The sequence below is a fragment of the Castor canadensis genome, chromosome 6 (genome assembly GCF_047511655.1).
Source record: "Castor canadensis chromosome 6, mCasCan1.hap1v2, whole genome shotgun sequence".
NCBI lineage: Eukaryota > Metazoa > Chordata > Mammalia > Rodentia > Castoridae > Castor > Castor canadensis.
Genome location: NC_133391.1, coordinates 164,845,521 through 164,865,899, shown reverse-complemented (window position 1 = coordinate 164,865,899; position 20,379 = coordinate 164,845,521). Strand labels below are relative to the sequence as shown.

Below are 20,379 nucleotides of genomic sequence, written 5' to 3'. Positions count from 1 at the left end.
TGATTTATTATGTCTGTTGTGTAATGGCTTTTTTTTTCTGAACCAGATACTATTGAAATTAACAATGGTAAAATATCAAATCTGGTAACATTTTACATCCATCAATTTTTCAATAACAATAAGGAGACAAGGATTTCTGGCTGGCAAAGGAGAGAGTGATCCAGGAATATTTCACTACTGTGAGATGTGACCCAAGAATTGAGCCTAAATTTATAATAATGTCTTTATTGATTTGTAGGGGTTGGTGGGATTGAAGTATTTGTAGTTTTTTTTCCCTTGAAACAGGGTCTCACTATGTAGGCCAGGCTGGCCTTAAATTTATAATCCTTCTGCCTCAGCCTCCTGAATACTAGGATTACAGCTGTGTGCCTACATGTTCAGCTCAATACTAATTTAGAATTAATTTTTTTTTTGCAATGCTGGGATGTAGATTTTGAGTATAAGTGGCTCTCATTTCAAAACATCAGGCAAATACCCTCAATGTTTGTTTCTGTGGAAAGAACTTGAGATTAGGTGATGTGCTGACAAGTCAGATGGAGCCTCTGTTCTTATGCCCCTTAACAAGGGGTGTAAGGTTATATGTGCATAACTCTAGAAAAAGGTTGAAAATGATGAAGTGCTGGACAGAGATACAAAGGAAGTAAGAGGGGTTAGAATGACTGACATGATAAACATAGGTAATCATGGTCAGCTGTGTTTCTACCAGCTGGACTGAGGAGGGCAGCTTTGTGGATCACGAAGGGTTTGCGTTGAAATTTCAGGGGTAGGATCCAGGAAGATGACCTGAAAACATGTGCTACTTAGCAATTAAGTTTAGGGTAGTTTATGATGAAGGAAGGTGCTTCTCTCTCTCTCTCCTTCTTTAGCGAGGGTCTTACTTTAGAGTCCAGGCTGACCTCAAACTTGAGATCCTACAGCTCCTGCCTCCCAAAGGAAATGCAATTCTTTAAGACAGAGCAGCATGAGTATGAAAGCTTGGAGCTTTTTCCCTGGGATGCTTTGGGGTGGATGGAGCAAAAGATTTCCTGTGATGTGCAGTAGGGTGTTTGGTTGGAAGACCCAATGTATTTAGAATGTGGGAAGCTTTGAAAACCAGATTTTAATTCTGTGTGTGACTGTTGGAGACACTGTTTGTTTTTCTACCCTTTTTTTTGCTAACAGAGTTATAACAATTGTTGACTGCTTTTTATAGGATGTGTTTGCCTAGAGAAATGGGCAGCAGCTGACTTGTCATTTATGTGGACATCCCTAGAAACAGAATGGAAGGGTTGGAAGGAAAGACTCAAGACAGCTAAAAAATCAAAATGAAGGCCATGAAGGGTGGTAGCAATAGGACACGCCCCAAAATATGCATGAAATCATTTTACAAAAGCCTGGAAAGACGCTAACATCCTGACCATTCTAGAATGATAACTACATATTTATTTTGATAAATGGATGCTTAACTCCATACAGGATGCTTCTTGCTTCCCTATTCATGGTGTGTACTAACCAAGGTAACCAGATTCTGGTCATGTGCTTTGACCTGTATCATTGGAAGCACCCCCCACTCCAAAAGCATCACCAGTCACATTAAATGTAAATGAGCTGTAAGGGATTGAAAAGATAATGGTCAAGTCCTAAATTCCAATACCGCGATTATTATCCTTTTTGGAAATAGGACCTTTTCAGATACATTCAAATTAAAATGAGGTCTTGCTAGAATAAGGTGGACCTTAAGCCCAATGACTGGTGTCCTTAGAGGCAGGGAGACAGTTAGATGCAGACACACACAGAGGGAAGATGACCACGTAATGACAAAGGCAGAGATAGCATTATGTACCACAAGTCAAGGACTGTCAAGGATAGCCACAGTCATCCAAATCCAGAAGAGGCAGGAAAGTTTCCTCCCAAGAGCCTTCCAAAGGATTGTGGCTCTGCTGACACCTTTTTTCCCTGTACAAATGGTAAATTTATCAGTTAAAAATAAATACTGCATTTGTAAAGAACCTTCCTTCTGGTAATTTTCACACTTCATTTTATTCCCCCATACCACAGCGACACTGAGAATAAGGAAACAGAAGAGTGTATGGCTTTTATGCATTTAGCACTATGGCACAGCTAGTGTGAGCAGCCTCTCACCATGGTGGCTCTGAGGAGGCAGAAGGATCATTTATTGGTAAGACTTTTACTTTAAGCCTCAGTCTACCTTCTGGGAAAACTTGGGGTGATGCCTATGGCTTCTTGGCCATCTGGTTCTTCAGGGGTAGGACAGGACTTTCACAAGACAATTCTTCTTCTGAAGATGGGAAAGGCCTCAATTAAATTTGCATGCCAGCTGGCAACCCACTCTTTTGGTAGATCTGCCAAATACATGGCAGGCAGGATACTCACCATCCCCAATGGCTTCCTCCCACCTGTGCAAGTTAGTCTCTGGTTAGCAGTGTCCCCCAGAGTGGACCATGATATGGAGAGTCCTTTCCAGAGGGGCCCTCCCACAAGGAAAAACACTTGTTATTGTCTTGGTTGGCTGGGCTCCATGGGCTTCTTCCTGCCCTCACTCAGTACTAACAGCTTTAATCTTTCTCCTTGCTTGCACTAAGTTCTTCAAAGACTCCTGTGCTTGCCAATGGGATACAACTCAAGCTTTTGTGTGCACAGACCAAAGCCTCTGAAAACCCAGCTTCCTTCTGTAAATGATGACATTCATTGTGGCCCAGGAACCACAAAGCCTTAGCGCACGCCATATTGGATGGATGCGTGATATGCTTTTCAGGCTGTAAGACTTTTTTTTTAAAAAGACATCCAAGAATGCACCTAGTCAGACGAGTGTTGATTCTGAAGCAGGCTTCTGGAACTTTCAACCTAGTCCAGTGCTTTTGCCACAACACGCAGAGCTTGGGAGTCCTCTTTGGGACATCTTTAGAGCCTGTGAGAAATTCACTGGAACATGTTCCTGAATGGTAAAACACTGATTTTTGAAACAGGCTAAAAATGTTTGGATAAGAAACTGGAAAATACCATCTTGGACCATCTAGATGAGGAGTGACAATGAGTAATAATGTTGAGAGCCAATGAGAGGGCCATGCTGGAGCAATGGAGTCCTCCTCTCCAAGGCCAGATCTGACAGTCTAACTTGCAGTCCAAGACTTTGTGCTTTATATAGTCATATTGCATACATGGACTAAGAATTAGAATGCTTTCTTGGGTGGAAAATATTTTATGCCCTCTTGCTAAAGTCAAGTACCTCAAGAAAAAAATGTTTAAAAGCAAGGATTTTCCTTCAAAGTCTTTTTGTATGTTTGTACTGGAGTCTGAACTCAGGCAGGCACTCTACCTCTTGAGCCATGCCTCCAGCCCTTTTTGCTCTGGTTATTTTTGAGATAAAGTGTTGTTTTTCATCTATGATAGCATGCACCCCTATCCTCCTATTTATACTTCCCAGTAGCTGGGATGAGAGATGTATGCCACCACCTCCAGGTTTTTCCATTGAGATGGGTTCTTGCAAACTTTTTTTGTCCTGCTTACAGGAGCTGTGATCCTCATTATCTCAAGTAGTTAGGAAGCAAGTATGAGCCACCACCCCCAGCTGAGGGTGTTTTGAGGATCAAGTGACAAACACATAAAAAGACACAATAGGTACATAACGAAAGCTATCTTCTCAAAAATTGAGAATGGACGGCGGGGGTGGGGTGGGGTGGGGAGGAGGACGGGGACGGCGGGGAGGGGGGAAGCGGGGAGAAATGACCCAAACATTGTATGCACATATGAATAAAAGAAAAAAAAATGGAGGCTAACATTTCAGGTGTTTTAACTCTAAACTTCTCCTCTGGTCTTCTTTCTAGGGTCTGTAATGAAACCAGGAAATAGGCGATCCAGCTGTGAGAATGCCAACACGATGGTACTGGCAGACTAAGAAGGCAAAGGATTCAGGTGAAATCTCATGTTTCAAGTTATAAGACCACAATGGCTTGAGTTCTAGCACCCAGGGTGTTGAGGAATACATTTCTGTTGTTTTAAGTCACTGAGTTTGTGATAACTTCTTATGGCAACCCTGGGAAACTAAGACATGGACCAAATACTGCAGTTAAAAGACAAAGATTTCCATGCTAGAGGAGAATCAATTCAAATGTCTATAGCAGACATACTTTAAATAGAAGACACAAATAGGTTGGATGTAAAAAAATGGAGAATAGTGTATACCACATAAACATTAAATAACAGAAAACCATGGCTACATTAGTATCAGACCAAGTAGACTGTAAGGTAAGGACTATCAGCAAAGAGGGACATGTCTTGCTGAAAAAATAAGCTGTTCAACAGGAACATATAGCAGTCCTAAAGTGTTAGCAGGGTGTGGTGGTTCAGACCTGTTGAAATCCCTGCACTTAGGAGGCTGAGTCAGGGCGATTATAAATTAGAGGCCAGCCTGGACTACATAGCAATACCTTGATTAAAAAAAAAAAACCAAAAAAAAATCCAAAAGTGTATATACAACTAATAATATAGCTTTAAGCTCTTTGAAGCCAAAATTAGCATAACTGCAAGGAGAAATAAGGAAGCCACAGTATAACTGTAGATCTTCTTGTATACCTCTCTTAGTAACCAATAGAATAAGCAGGAAAAAAGCAAACTCAGTAGGCACAAAATTCTTAAAAAAAAAATATTGGGCAACAGGAGTTACCAACTTGATCTTAATGACATAAATTGCAATGAACTCAACAATTACAGAAAAATCACTCCATCCACTGACACACACATGTCCATTGCAGCCCGTGTCTTCCCAGATGTTGGTGGGCTTTTGGTTTACATTATTTTCAGGGTGTGTCTTCCTTGTGCAAGCAATACAGAGTTTCTATAGGGACAGAGCAATGATAGCTTGCAAGTTCCCCACCTGCTCCCCACTGTTTTGGTGGCATGGCATCAGTGTCGCAGGAGGGAGTAAGAGCCTAGGATGATTAAGATTTGGGTGGCTCAAGAAATATATAATCAATGTGAGATCAGCATTGCAAATACAAACATTTGTTCAGGGGAGGTCTGGGAGGGTAGGGCCAAAGCATGAGCACAGGAGCAAGAGTAGGGGATAACTGAGGAAAGGAGTCAAAGTTCAGACCCGGAAGGCCTTACTTCTCTCCCTTGAAGCTGTAAAAAGGGAATTGAGATAAGGTTTGAGCCTGTGGAAAATTACGGAAGGCAGCGTAGGGCTGAAGTATGGGTGGACTTTGGAGTCATGCTGTGTGGTTTTGAGTTCGGTTCCAGTTCTCACCAGCTGTGTGACCTTGAACAAATTACATAACTTCTCTAGGTCACATCCCCCAGCTGAAAAATGGAAAGCACATGGTACTAAGTTCTGAGGGTCTTGTGAAGATTAAAGAGGTCATTGAGGAGGATGCATTCCAAACAGTATTGAAATGTTTGCTTCTTCTGAGAAGAGGCATGAGTGGTGCGAGGAGCTGCTCTAGATACTGCCTCCATCTGTGTTGGTGGGAAGATCCAGGTGAGGTCAGAAGATGCCTGCTCAGTGGACCTTTGGCCATCTTCACAACATCAGAGAGGGCCCCAGGCAGGTGGCCTCTGAACCTACCCCCAGGAAAACGAGTAAGAAGCCTTACTCTGGGCAGTGTTCCCTTCACCAGGTAAGCAGTATCTTCCTTCATCCTCTCTCCAGTTCACACTCTGGTGTCTTAAACTTAATGACTTCATTTTTTCCCCAGCATCATTCATAGTAGTTAAAAATTATAGACAACCTAAATGACTCAATGTCCTAAACCTAAATGTCCATAAGGGAATGGATAGATTAAGTATGGCATATTTGCTTGGTGAATTCTCTACAGCAGTTACAATAAAGAAATTGGTTGGACACAGAGCTCCCCAAGTGACTCCCAGAAACCTAAAGTTTAACATAAAGTGTAAGCCCCAGTGATCAAGTTTCTGCAAAATTTGAAGAACACACACACACAAAAAAACAGCATTCTATGGTATTTTGGAAAGAAGGGGCTTATTGAAAAGTCTAGATGGATGGCTTCTACTCTGCACGACAGGGCTTGGGACTGGGAACAATGAGAATTCAAATTTCACCTATAACATTCAATTCCAGTGTTAAATATCTGGAGAAAAAACAGTAGTTAATTCTGGTGGGGGAGGTCCTTATTCTCCTGTCTTTTCCCTATTTTTTTTTCTTTCCTGCAGTACTGGGGTTTGCACTCATGGCCTACACCTTGAGCTGCTCTACCAGCCCATATTTGTGATTAGATTTTTTGAGATAGGGTCTGGAGAACTGTTTGCCCAGGGCTGGCTTCTAACTGCAATCCTCCTGATCTCTGCCTCCTGAGTAGCTAGGATTATAGGTGTGAGTCACTGGTGCCCGGCTCTTTCTCCTATTTTTTTTTAAAATCTTCTTCTGCACATTGTAGAAAATAGAAAAGTGATTACTATTTAGTTATAGTCACTATTATCATTTTGCACTACTCTGATATGTGTAGATTATATTTGAAAGGTATATACAGTATTATAAAATGCTTTTTTAAACTTAGTGTCGTATATTTTCATACATCACTAAATGGTCTCTAAAGATGTGGAGCTCATCCTCTGCCTCCCTCTGGGCTCCTGCTAAGCCCAGGGCTGTCTCCCTCCAGCTGCCATTGGGTATGATGAGATGTTTTCCCACATTGATAAGATGCAGTAGATCAGATGAGGCTGTGCCTAGAGGTGGAGGGGAAGATGCTCAGCAGTCAGAGGGTAACATCAAGGGCTCACTCATTGGTGGAAAGGCCTCAGCTGGAGGCCCCAAGGCAATCCCTGCTGCTATATGATGTATCTTCATATGGTCATGAGCCATCACTTCTGAGAAATTAGCCTTATGTCAGAGGTGGTGGCTTGTGCCTGTAGTCCCAGCTACTCTAGAGGTTTAGCCAGGAGAGTCTTGAGTTTGAGGCCAGCCTGGATAATGTGGCAAGATGCTAAGACCCTGTCTCAAAATGAACACAAACCAGGCACTGCTTCTAATTCTAGCTACTCAGGAGGCAGAGATCAGAAGGATCACAGTTCAAAGCCAGTGCAGGAGAAACAGGTCTGGAGATCCAATCTCAAAAAAAGACATCACCAAACAGGACTGGTGGAGTGATTCAAGTGATAAGAGTGCCGGCCTAGCAAGTGTGAGGCACTGAGTTCAAACCCCAGTGCCGCCAAAACAAAACAAAAAGCCCACCAAAAAACCACATGAAAACAATTACAAAAATAAAACAAAACCAGCCAAACAAAGGAAACCCCCCCAAACAAAATCCAGCTCCACAAAAGAAGCTTACAAGAAGTAGGTCAAATATTACATGAAGTCAATCAAAGGCAAAGTCAAAGAACAGAGACCAGAAAGAGTAAAACCTTTTCTGACAGGGGCTACAGAACAAATCAAGCCCATTCTTGCTAATCTGATAAATGACCAGATGTTTATTGGTGAAAACAGGAATCTGATGGCACAGTTGCTCACCTGGAGCACTGTGGAGATGGTGTGACCCCAGAGATGCTTTTCTCTGAGGATGGTTTAGAAATGGAGAAACATTAACAAGTTAGTCAGTGACTTCGGATCTATCCCCCACCATCATCACTGGCTGCTGCACGCCACCCTCAGTACAGGGACTGAAGACACATGAGTCTGTTGTCACTCTGAGCTCTTCATTGATTTTGATGTATTTGGAGCAGAGGCATTGTTTTTTAAGATAAAAAAAGTATCATGTAGGTTTTCTAAAAATAAAATGCATTTAAACAAAAAAGATGATTGTCAGTGACTACAAGATAATTCATTTTCTGCCTGTTTTAAAATTTATTCCATTATCTGTCTATAGCTGGATATATAAAGTATTTCCAACTTTTGGTCACCGTAAACAAGGGACTGTTTGTATGTGTTTGTACATTGTATTATGTCAGATTATTTTCTAGGATAAATTTCTAGGAAAAGAATTATAGGTTCAAAAAGTATGCACATTGCCAAGTTGGTTTCCCAAAAGCAGACCCCTTAAAACTCCCCCCAGAAGTGTACAGGATGCTCACCAATCTTAAGAGCCTTTAATTGGATATTAAAACTCAGAAACTCACCCCACCTGTACTGTGAATTTGTTTTTCCTGGTCCTCTGGGCCTATTTTCTTTTGGATTTCCTCTAGCAGAAGTTCAAAACCCAGGAAGGGAGTGGCTTCCGGCTGGAGGACAGACTTGCTTGGTGGGCGACTTCCCTCATATTTGCTCCTGTGGGAACGTCAGAGCCAACCCCCTCCCTCTGATGAATTCAGTCACTTCCAGTCATTAGATTGAAGGCCCGTCTTGTTACCCTCACCACCTCCTACACTGTGGCTGACACGTGGACTACAGCCCTGCCTCACAGAGGAAGGACAGCCTGTTATTTTGTAGTTGTGGCTGCCTTGTATCAATAGGAAGCCAGGAACAATATTCTGAGCAAAAACACGTATTCACTCACCCTGAGCTGCTGTCACTTTCTAGAAGCCATAATTGGGACCTGATGTTCACTGTAATTGGCAAAAATCCCTTCTAAGAGAGAGACATCTCCATGTTTGAAACTGACTCGGGTTAAGAGGCTATCAGTGAGTATTGCAGGGCTCTCTGGGGGAGCTGAGGATTTAGTCCTGACCTATTAATTTACACGTGACATGTATCGGTTTCATGTTTATTTCGAGAGTATTCATAGAAATAATCCCAACTATTTTCAAAAAGCATTTCATCTTGAGATACTGCATTGCTTTTAACCTTAAAGCAAGAATTTGATGGTGGAGTTGCTCAGGTGGTAGAGCGCCTGCTAAGCAAGCATAAGGCCCTGAGTTCAAGCCCCAGTACTGCCAGAAAAAAAATAAATAAAAATAAAGCAGGAATTATCTGCATACCTGATTATCACAATTAGAGCTCCATCCATTAAACATTTTAAAGTAAAAACGTAGCTGCCTCTCACTGCTCTCAGGATAAATTCTCCCATCCTCATAAGAGCCTGTCTGGTGTCATTTCATGTGAACTCTCCCTTTCAAGCCTCCTTGACTTTGCTCCCTAGACTTCAAACATAGCACATTCCTATCGGCCTCTGGGCTTTTGCAGATTCTATTACCTTTGCTTTCTCTGGGAAATGGCTCCCGATCCCACCCCAACTCCCCTCTGTCCAGTCTTCCCAGAACCATTGAGATGAACTCAAAAATCACATCTTCAGAAAAGGCTGTCCCAATATCAGAGACTGAGTCTGGACTCTGATTTATATGACCAGAGCCTCTGTGCTTCTGCTTGGGATGCTCTGCAGTGTGTAAGTCTGTGTTTATTTGGGTCATTGGTGTTTAATGTCTGTCTCTCCCACTGGTGTGTGAGTGCCATGAAGGGAGGGACCCTTTTCCTTACTACCAGAAGCTGGCCTTCCCCGGCCATGCCAGGGAGATGCTGCTGAACCAAGGCTGTGTGCTGACAAAATACTCCCAGTGGCTAGGCTGGGGTAGATTGATAGCTGAGTATTGTGCCATGCAATTCCTCTATGAGCCAGTAAATTCTTTCTTAGACTATATATGGGTGCTATTATTTATGAGTAGAGGCTATTAGAGAGATGGTAGGTTTTCTCACCCACCAGGGATGAGACCTTCTTACTGCCTTTGCTTCAGTCTCATTTTAAAATATGAATAATAGCAGGGCATGGTGATGCATACCTATAATCTCAGCTCTTGGGAGGCTGAGATAGGAGGATCTTGACTTCAAGGCCAGCCTGGGCTACATAATGGGACCTTGTCTCAAACAAACAAAACAAAACCAAACCCCATAGCATTTCCCCATTCCCTTCATCCTAAACTATCATGGACTTTAATATAACATCACTTAATAACTTTTCAGTGAAAAAAGCCAAGCCATACAAAAAAGAACCCTTCCTCCCAAGGAACCCCTCACTCATTATTGTTACCACACTAAATATAAACATTGATTGTAAAACATCCAATTCCCAGGCATTTACAGTAAAACAAAACAAAACCAAAACAACAACAACAACAAAAACCCTTAGAGTTTAGACAAAATGCAGCGTACTATCATAAAGGATGATTGTGAGCGTGGTGTGGGTGGCACATGCCTGTAATTCCAGCATTCGGGAGGCTGAGACAGGAGGATGGCAAGTTTGAGATCAGCCTGACAGCTTAGCAGATCCTATCTCAAAATAAAACAAAAAGGGCCTGGGGTGTAGCACAGTGGTAGTGTGCTTGCTGGGCTCAATTCCCAGCACTGAAAAAAATAATGATTGTGAGTTTGAGAAGAGCTGAAGGTGTGGTAATTGCTTTGCTCAGTGTCTACCATACCATGATCACTGTTCTAGTAATGCTGTCATTTTGTATTGGAAGAGTTAACATCTTTTCAGTGTGTGCGTTGTATATCCCCAAAGACTTAAAAAGCCTGTGTCTTCTCTTTACAAATTTGATCCCTTTCCACCATCACCCACCCTAGTATTCAGTAAGGTACAGGAGCATATAATAGATAAAACAGTGTACATTGGGGAATTGAGACCATGAAAAGGAGGTATGTTTGGGGTCCGTCCTGCCTCCCACATGAGGGGATGAAGGAGAGAAGCCACGGGCAGGGATCTTGACCTTCCCAGACTGTCTCTGGCTCCTTTGCTAAATAGTCAAGGGAAGAAAAGCCCCCTATTTGGTGGGTCTGTATTTGCTGCTTCTCTGTTGTGGTCAGGATGTTATTGTTGTCCTTTCTGGGTTTCACTGAATAACATGGGAGCATGTTTATTCCAAGAGGTCATTGTTGGGTGTTCCCAGTTCCAGGCCACCACCTGGCTCAGGCCTTCATTACTTTTGCATGTGCAGTTGCCTCCCCACTTGTTCCCTGCTGACTTCCAGACGTCGCAGCCTGCGGTCATCCAGATTTAATTCAATTCAGTACAACACACATGAGCCCAGACTGTCCTTGGAGTCATTCATCTACACTGTTTTAGTGTGCTCATCTTCGTCCTAGGTACTCGCTACTTACTAGGGTGGCTAAGGTGAAGGTGAAGGGCATTCTTCACCTTCTTACTGATGTGCAGAGAATAAAGTTGGTTGCCCCAGCTTGTCTGGTGCACAAAAATTTCCAGTCAAGTCCTGTCCCCACTTCCTAGCCTTCATTCTGCCAAGCCCCAGCTTTGTTCCAGACTCCATGGCTGGCCTCAGGTTCTAGCAAGCCTCAGGCTCCTCGAGTTTCTGGAATAATCTCCTTCATTCTCTCCTCCCTCGGGACACTGTTTAGGAATCCCTACAGCACTTGATTCTATCTTCTTGGTTTTAGAACACAGACATGCTCAAAACTGGTCTGCTTTCTAGACTATAAACTCCTTGAAGGCAGAGGCTCTATCTTATTCATCTTTATGATATAGTTTGACATATACACATCTACACATACATTCATTTTGGTTACTGAAACATTGAAAAACACTTCTTATAGGGTTTCAACTCAGACATCAGAAAGCAGTAACAAGGTATTGTCATTGGTCACATAAATTACATCTGCAAAAAGAAAGAGGTGCCCAGTGAAGGGACCTTTCTTTTATAATAATAATTTGTTGAGCATGTTCTTCCTTTGAAGTAACTTAATTGTGCAAAGAGGCCCTTCTGTTTTCTGATGGGCAGAGGAAGGGTGCAGATACCATCAGGTTATGTTATTTTAGCTTCGTGTCCTTTTCTGCATATAGCCAATGCTCAGACACAGTCAGTCTACACTTCTAAGCCAGCACTGTATGGAAGGTGTGTTGACTTCAGACGTGAGGTCAAGGAGCTGAAGAAGGATCAGCTCTGCCTTGGCAACCTGGATTTAGGTCCCAGTGGGCAAGGCCATGTCTAATGTCTCCTGGACTTTAGTTCCTGGGGCACAGAGTACAGGCACTGGCCATGCTCACGCCTGAGAACTGGGCTGACTCTCTCTCCCTGCTGACAAGAAAATGGGTTATCACGGGGAATTTGTTCTATCTGGAAGTGGGAGTTCATGGTGTCTTAGGGTGCCATAACAAAATTATTTGGGAAGCAACATCCATATTGTGCTTTATGGATCCCTAAAATTTTAGGTGTTATTGTGAAGTAACTATTTTTATAGTTACTTGAAAAGTCATGCATATAATTTCTTAATTCAATCTCTTTTCTTTTTCAGTGACCAAAATACATTTCTGTCTTTATCTTGGGGCAAAGAGTTACAGAACAATAAGCAATATGGTCTTATTGCTTGAAAGATGATCTTCGAATTTCTTTTAATTATCAAAAAGTAAAAATAAGTTGTTTAGGTAGTGCTGGGGTTTGAACTCAAGGCTTCACACTTGCTAGACTGGTGCTCTACCACTTGACCTACACCTCTAGAACTTTTTGCTCTGGTTATTTTTGAGATTGGGGTCTCACTTTTTCCCTGGGCCTGCTAGGCCCACCTATGTATGCTTCTGGGCATAGCAAGGATGACAAGAACGTGCCACCATGCTCAGCGTGGGGCGTGTACTTTTTTGCCTGGGCCGGACTTTGGCCACAATCCTTCTACCTATGTTTCCCACACATAACTGGGGTTGCAGGTGTGTACCCCACCATGCCTAGTTTATGTGAGTTGGGGGGTCTCACCAACTCTTTGCCCAGGCTGGCCTTGAACATTAATTCTGTCAATCTTTGCCTCCTAAATAGCTGGGATTACATGCACAAACCACCATACCAGCCCCTGTTTTTTTTTGAGATGTACCCCAGGCTGGCCTTAAACTTCTAATCCTTTTGCCTCAGCATTCCAAGTGCTGGACTAGGTGTTACCTAAGCCACCATGCTCAGCTCAAAATAGTCATTTATACTAAAAGTGGGGAAAGATCTTGTAACAGTTGGAATAGACTCAGAGGTCAGGTCCCAGACTCATTGCGGTATTGATTGAACTTGGCGATCTAGAGCAAGTTATTTTCTCCTCCACTGTCTCTCCAGCTACAGCAGGGACAAAGACGACAGACAGCCTTTAACCACCCCAAGGATGTGCAGTAAACAAAATGATGTATGGACACATTCTTAGGAGAAAGGTAAGCTTGAATTAAGTACTGAGCCCACGTTGTCTTTAGGTACTGTTCCTTGTATGTAGCTCCCTTACTAAATATTTCTACCTCAGTGACAGGTGACAAGTTACTCATCTGTCAAAACTCTTCTGTGAAAGTCATTTCTTTCTCCACTTTTCTACATTACTACCTTCACTTTCAGGCACTGCAAAAGTGGCCTCATTTTCAATGACAGATGCCATCAGAATGGTCATTTGTCTTTGTGTGTTCTGTCTCTCCCCACCCCAATGGCCAAGAGCAAGCAGGTCCCCAGGCTGGGGAAGCAGTTATCAGTAGTTTCCTCTGAAATGTCCATCTCCTGAGTAATGGTGAACCCCTAGCATTGCCCCAGGGCAAGAGAAACCTGGGGACAAGGTATTCTTAAATGTAACTTTTCTTGCATGGTTTTAACCAGATGCTAGAGAAATCAAAGTAGGTAATCTATCTGGAAGCCTTGAGAAATGCCTTCCTGGTTTCTTGGAAGTTATTCCATGATAAATGTCATTCTTTAGGTCTCTCTGACTCTGTGATTCTTATCGGAATAGAGTTATTTGCCTTAAGGACTTTTCTTTAAAAGACTCTCAATTGAAATAATGTATTTCTCATTATATAGTTACTGTCATTGCTGGAAACTCAAAATGCTTGAAAAATATTTGAAATTCCTATTCAAAAACCATTTTGCCACTGTAAAATTCACATATGGTGATATAAAGTGATTACTTTCATACCTTGCTGCAATATTAATAAAATTTAGAAGTAATAAGAAAAGAAAGGATTCTAAATTTTAATAATAACCCAGTGCTCTTTTAGAAATGCTGGGTAATCACTCTGGCTGGAATTGCAAGGACATTATTTGAAGAGTGTCACATGATACCCAGTGACCTAGAGGAAATACAATCAAGCTTTCTATGTCATCCCAAGTCACCCCTCTTTCAGAGCTTTGTGGAGCTAATGCTTCTTAGGCCAACATGATCTCATTTGCTTTTTCCTTACACTTACATAAAAGACACTGGCTTTAGAGACGTTCTCAAATAATTACTGGTGCATATTGCATCTCAACTGGGATCCCCTAGATGCAAAGCCCGACTTCGAAGGGTTCCTACATTATGTTCTAGGGTTTTCTTCATCCATTAAAGCTGCCCACCCAGGGTGGAGATCCAACAAGGTTTTTCTTTGAATACCATCTTCACCTGGCCAAAATGCTACCATCGTTCAGAAATTATACTTTATATACTTCTAGAAAGAAATGTAGACAATTAAAATTGTCTTGTAGCAGGTAATTTTTTTTTAATATTTCCTGTAAAGAGAAGAAACTGCATGGGTCTATGCAAGTATTAGCTGAGTTAGCTTGCTCTAGCAAAATGGGGTTTTCTAGAAACTGGTATCTTTTTATTCAAAAACATGGATAAGTCAATGTTTACTATTTCTTTTTCTCTCCATGGGAAGGAATTTCTGGGTATTAGAAATATCTTAGAGTTACATAGCTATTCTAGTTAGGATAGTAATACCCGAAATTACACATTGCAGTAGAGAAGAGATATTTCTCCCCAATTGTAGCAAAAAAGGGTTATGGTCTTTCTTAAGATGAAAATTAGGTTAGTGGTAATTGTGCTGCTGACATCCCTAAAGCCCTTTATGATTTTATCATGCAGAGGGTTTGTGTTTGTTCTAGTATTGTTGCCCAACTGGCATGTTTTGCCCCAAGGACTGGATGATTAGTTGCTAGAGGAGAGGAAGGGCAAGGTAAAATTCCTTTGCAAGCCCTTTTCAGTACATGGAGAGGTGGGAGTGCAGTCTGCCCTTGCTGGGTGAGTCACAGGACCCCAGCACCGACATGGAATGTCTGTCAGAGTTAATGCGTCACAGACTCTTGCCACACTCCTGTGGGTTAATCCTCAAAGAAAAACTGTCATGTGTGTCTAATGGGATATAGGTGTGCCAATGACAGTCTTTCAAAGATCCTGAGATCATATTTATACTTGTGTTGCAATTTCATTTTTGAGATGTGTGATTTACCAACATTTTAACGATAGAAAAATCATTCTGCATATAAGATCAGTAATATGAAAGTTGCACAACCAGTGGTGATAAATAATTGCTTTAGGCTTCTTCATTTTTTTCATATTTCCCTTTTACCACTGTTCTGTATCTGTGAGGTAGCAGGTCTTCTATAGGGCTGTGACTTATGGCGGTGTCTCCTTAACTGATTCTTCTTCTTAGAGCTCCAGTGTATCACAAAATGTTAATAGCTTTTTCATGAAAAGAAAAGTACTAGGATAAAGTATGGACAAGGCTGAGGGGCGGAGAGAAAAACATTTCCTGTTCCCCACACAGGAAATAGATGCAAAGACTCCTAGTCAGGGTTTTTCGATGATACGAAACTAACAGGGTATGTGTCTACAGAGAGAAGTTTATTATAAGAAATTGTATCATGAGATTATGGAGGCTGGTGAGTTCACAATCTGTGGTTTGATCCAGGGAACTTCAGACCCAGGAAAGCTAATGTTACTGATCAAGTTCAAAGACAGTCAGCTGGAGAGTTCCCTCTTGCTTAGGGAGGCCAGCATTTTGCTCTGCTCCGGCTGCTTGGAGGAGGCCTGTCCACATATGCAGTGCAGTCTGCATAACCCAAAGGTCACTGATTTAAATGTTAATCTCAACCAAAATGTACTCCAAATTGACAATCACAGAAAATTTAAAAAAAGCAGAGAGGGGCGAGGTGGGGAGAGAAACACTGAGTATTGTAGTCCCCTGGAGGGAGAATTATAATACAGATTAACATAAAGACCTTGAGAAGTCCCAAAGTGAAGATGCCTTTCATATTTGTATAACCCAGTCTTTCCCAAAGTTATTTGCTCGTGGAAGCTTCCCTTACTCCCTCCATGATTTTTTGCCGGTGTAAACTTAGTATCATCTTTCTGGATTATCAGTGCTTAGAGGAACACAAGCAGAAGAAAAAACAGGTCTATAGAATGAATGATGTATGTTTAGGAAACTGGCTCACTTGAAGATTAAACTGATGATTTCAACCTCAGTAGTGCAGGCTAGAAGCCTAGCTGATATATGTCTATTTGATTTTTTTGAATGCTAACCATTAGCAGTGCTGGCCTAAGCGTGGTGTCAGTAAGTGGGAAGTGCAGAGATGGAGGTGGACATCCGCCTAAAAAGATCAGGAGAAGTCCCATTGCTGGTTTTGCCTCATTCTCTGACAAGAAGCCTGGTTGAGCAAAAGGTAGTGGCCGAGAGAGCATGATCACTGCCACTACCCAGTGTCTACAAAAAGTCTCTTGGGTAGGACTCCATGAACTACTGGGAAGCTGTGAAACACAGACACACTCATGACTATCTCCAGCAATAACACAAAATAAGCACCTGATAAAGACACAAAAATAGGCTGTAATGTAGCTTAATGGGAGAGTGCTGGTCTAGCATGTACAGGCCCTGGGTTCAACCCCCACCACAGAAAAAAGAAAGAAAGGACATAAAAATGAAGAGAATCATGAGTAAAAGAAAACAACATAAGCCCTGCTATGGTTTGAATAAGATTGGAGTGTCTCCCAAGGGCTCATGTGCTGAAATTTAATTCCTATTGAGAGGGTGGAAAACGCTGGAGAAGGTATGGTGCTGCACACCTGTAATCTGAAAACACTTGGGAGGCCGAGGCAGGAAGATCACCAGTTTGAGTACAGCCTGGGTTACCTAGTGAGTTTGAGGCCAATCTGAGCAACACCATGATACCTTGTCTCAAAAAAAGGCATGTGGTGGTGGTGGTGGTGGTGGTGGTGGTGATTCAATCTAGCTATGATGTTTAGAGGTGGGGCCTTTAGGAGGTGATTAGGATTAGATAGTATCAACATGATGGAGCCCCCGTGACTGAATCCTGGTGGCTTGACAAGGAAAGGGAAAGAAACCATACTTTTTTCTTTTGCTGTGTGATGCAAAATTCTGTCAGCAAGAAGGCCATCACCAGATGTGGGCCCTGGATCTTGGACCTCCAGAACAGTGAGTCAAAATAGACATCTTTTCTTTATAACTCACCCAGCCTCAGGTATTTCATTCTAGCAACTACTGATATAAATTAAGACAGAAAATTGTTACTGAAAAGTGGGACCTGTTGCTAATAAAAATTACCTGAAAATGTGGAAGTGGCTTTCGAATTGGGTAATGGATGGAGGCTGGAAGAGTTTGGAGGAGATAGTTAAAACAAGCCTCAAATGCTATAAACAGCATTACCCGTGACTCTGGTGAGGGCTTGGAAGACAAGGAGAGTAGGGAAGTAGTCTCAGATGGAAATGAGGACTCTACTGGAAATTGGAAAGGCCATCCTGTCATACCACAGCACAGAGCTTGGCTGCATTGTGTTGATGTCCTTAGACTTCATAGAAAGCCAAACCTAAAACTGAGTGACTAATTTATCTATAGGAAGAGATTTCAGAACAGCCAAGTATTCAGGCTGGGACATGGGTGTTATTAGCTGCTTTTGGTCAGCTTTTCAGTGAGATACAGGAGCAAAAGGAAACAGAGCAGAAAAATTTGGAAAATTCATAGCCTGCTGACAAAGGGCATTCAGTAGAGGAGGCCATGGCTAGGTGACTGCTCACCAAAGAGTAGCAGGAGTGTTAACTGTAGGGATGATTAGAAGAAGACAGCCTGAGAAACCTTGAGGCTGTCCTGCCCATCACAGGCCCAGGGACCTTCTAGTAGGGAATTATTCTGAGAACAGAGCCAAGAGCACTCTCCATGGGCTGGGGATCCCTGTCCCCCCAATTTCAGTGGGTAAAAAATTCCATGACTACAACAGGCTGCAAGTGTGGCTCAAGAAGGCCCCAGCACAGCTCATGCCACGGTAGCTTCCACCGAAATTTCAAAGGAAAGGCTGGGAAGAAGCCAGGAAGAAGTTTGCTACAAGCTTTGAGCCCATGCGTGTGACACTGGGTGTGTTGATCCCAAGTTTGTGTCCTTGTGTAGTCAATGATTGAAGAGGCTGGATCAGGAGTTAAGAGTAAAGTAAGCACAAAGTTTTTTTGAAAGGATAGCAAAGCATCTTGATGGGTGAGACTTAGTGAAAGAGCTAAGCTATAGTATAGCTGAAGTCATATAGGGCACTAATTGGCTGAGGTCCAACTATTCTATCTTGAAACCATACTTGTGATTGGTTTGCCCTGAGTCAGCTTCTCACTGAACTGGGTCACCTGTCTGCCTCTCTCCTTATTGAACTTAGCATTTGAAGGTCTGGTCAGCTTGTCCTGGCCTTGAAAGTCTATTCATCTTGTCCTGGCCTCCAGGCCCATTACCCACATTTTGCAGCTGCATTTTGTTATTTTGGTAAAGGGTTTGTTATTTCTCTAAGAATCCTGTTGGTTCCCATGCTTCTTTAGATGTCTGCTTCTAAAGTGCCTCTCTCATCCAAAATGGAGTCATCTGTCATTGCCCCCCTTACACAGACAGCCTCAGATGGGATGATGCCTAGTCGAGTCAAGAGAGTAGAGTCCCAGTAGGGTCCCCAGAGAGATACACACATACATGCATGTGGTCCCTGCCTCTTGTCATGTGATGGACTGTACTACCTTGAGACTCTCCAACAAAGAAGGCCATCATCAGACATGGACCCTTGACCTAGGACCACAACTTGGGAGCCAAAATAAATCTCTTATAAGTTACTCAGCCTTGGATATTTCATTATAGTAACAGAAAACATATTAAGAGACACCTTTTTCCCCACTTGTACATTCATAAGCTGAGAACACATACATTTTTAATGCTAAAAAATAGTGATGTGTCTTTACTCCTCTTCTTCTGATGGGTGCAGAAAGGCATGGAAATACATTATTTGATAAAAATTTCCTGAGGCTTACATTCAGGTATGTGACTAGGTGAATCATGCAAAATCCTCAAGCTGCAAAACTTTATCTGAAAACACACAGTTAATCTGCCAATAATGATCATGCTGAAATTGTGATCGCCTCACCGTGAATGTGATCCCTGTCTTATCCATTTCTCTTTCCCTTCTCTGGTCCTCAGTGGAAGAAGTTGGTATTCAGAGAGTCAGGAGACAGTAGACAGAAGAGGGCCTGATGGCTGCCTGTTTCTGATTGGGAAGAGAAACTCCTGAAAGGGACATCTCTGAAAAGGTAACTTGGGTGCTAAGTCACACACTTGGATTTCACCCACCACAAAACCTGGAGAAGCACAGAAGGCTTTTGGGCCAGGACTGATTTGAGCAGATGTGCATTAAACCCTTCTGATATCCACTCAGCACAGATTAGTGGGCGAGGGGAATAGGAGTTCAGGTGGGGCCCCACGATGTACGATGAACAAGAACGCGGCTACAGGAGGTCAGATGTGCCGTCTGTTTTGTGCACTGTGGGCTTAGAGGACACAGATCTGCTCACAGGAAATTTGTGAATAAGGGAATACTGCAGCACTAAGCTCAGTTTCCATCTTTCCAAATTTGCTCAGACCTCTGCTTTCCTGCTATAGAGACCTTGGTGCCAGCTTGTGCTGCAGCCTGCTCTCCTGACAGAGCCAGTTGTCTCAGCTTCCCCCAGATGTGATGGCGGTGGTCTGGTTTTAGGAGCTGGGACAGCTGCAGTACTGTCTGCCTAAATGGGCCCTCTGATTACTGGAAGGTAGCAGGATAGGGGACAAGAAGCTGGCTGATAAATCGCCTGTCTCCCTCCCCTTCCACCTTTCCTGAGAAGCAGAGGCTGCCCATGACCCTTCTGGGGACCACCCATAGGACCCAGAGTCCAGGGATGTTTGGGGAAAGTTCTGGGCATCTTGGCAACATACAACCTTACATTTGTTCCCTCCTTCCCTGCTGCATTCCCCTTCCCCACTTCTGAACCCCCCCCCCCCAATATTACCTGCAGGCTTCATCTCAGGGCTTTGTTTTCTAGGGAACTCAGTACAGGAATATGGAGGTCATTTTGGTTCATACCTAATTTTTTCTACACAAGGAAAGCCAGACTAATTAATGGGAGTGGAATTATCACTTCATCAGGAAGGGGCAAAGTCTTCGACTCAGTCCTTATCCAAGTGGCAAGAGGCTTCCATTGCATTGTAAAAGAGGCCCTCTTCCTGGGATGCCCTCCATTCAAGGCAGCCCATCTTGAAGGCAGCCCTGGTTCCCAGCTCCCTCCCCTCTTCCAGCCTCTGTGCTCCCCAACTCTGCTCTAAATAAGTGCTGCTAACATTCTCAGCCTGTCATTTCTGTGCAATTTTTAATAGCCAGTGTTAGCCTCCAGCTAGGTGGAGCTGCCTGCCTGGTCTGTTGGCTGTTATCTCCCCAGGAAACAATTACTGTTTTTGTGAGGACTTTGGTTCCAAAGTTGCAAAGGTTTGGAGAGGTCTGGCC

The 20,379-nt window shown here is 42.8% G+C and overlaps 1 long non-coding RNA gene across 24 annotated transcripts in view; it reads left to right on the top strand.

Moving 5' to 3' along the window:
• The window catches only part of LOC109682548 (uncharacterized), a 383,265-nt gene that overhangs the window by 15,996 nt on the left and 346,890 nt on the right, over window positions 1–20,379 (top strand). For 23 of the 24 annotated variants that reach the window (XR_012449235.1, XR_012449223.1, XR_012449238.1 and 20 more), the window contains 5 exons: window positions 2,038–2,158; window positions 3,825–3,912; window positions 5,285–5,615; window positions 12,919–13,010; window positions 19,044–19,153. This is a non-coding gene — a long non-coding RNA (uncharacterized lncRNA). Of the gene's footprint in view, window positions 1–2,037; window positions 2,159–3,509; window positions 3,619–3,824; window positions 3,913–5,284; window positions 5,616–12,918; window positions 13,011–19,043; window positions 19,154–20,379 lie in introns of all 24 variants that reach the window. The other variant, XR_012449240.1, reaches the window with a different exon arrangement.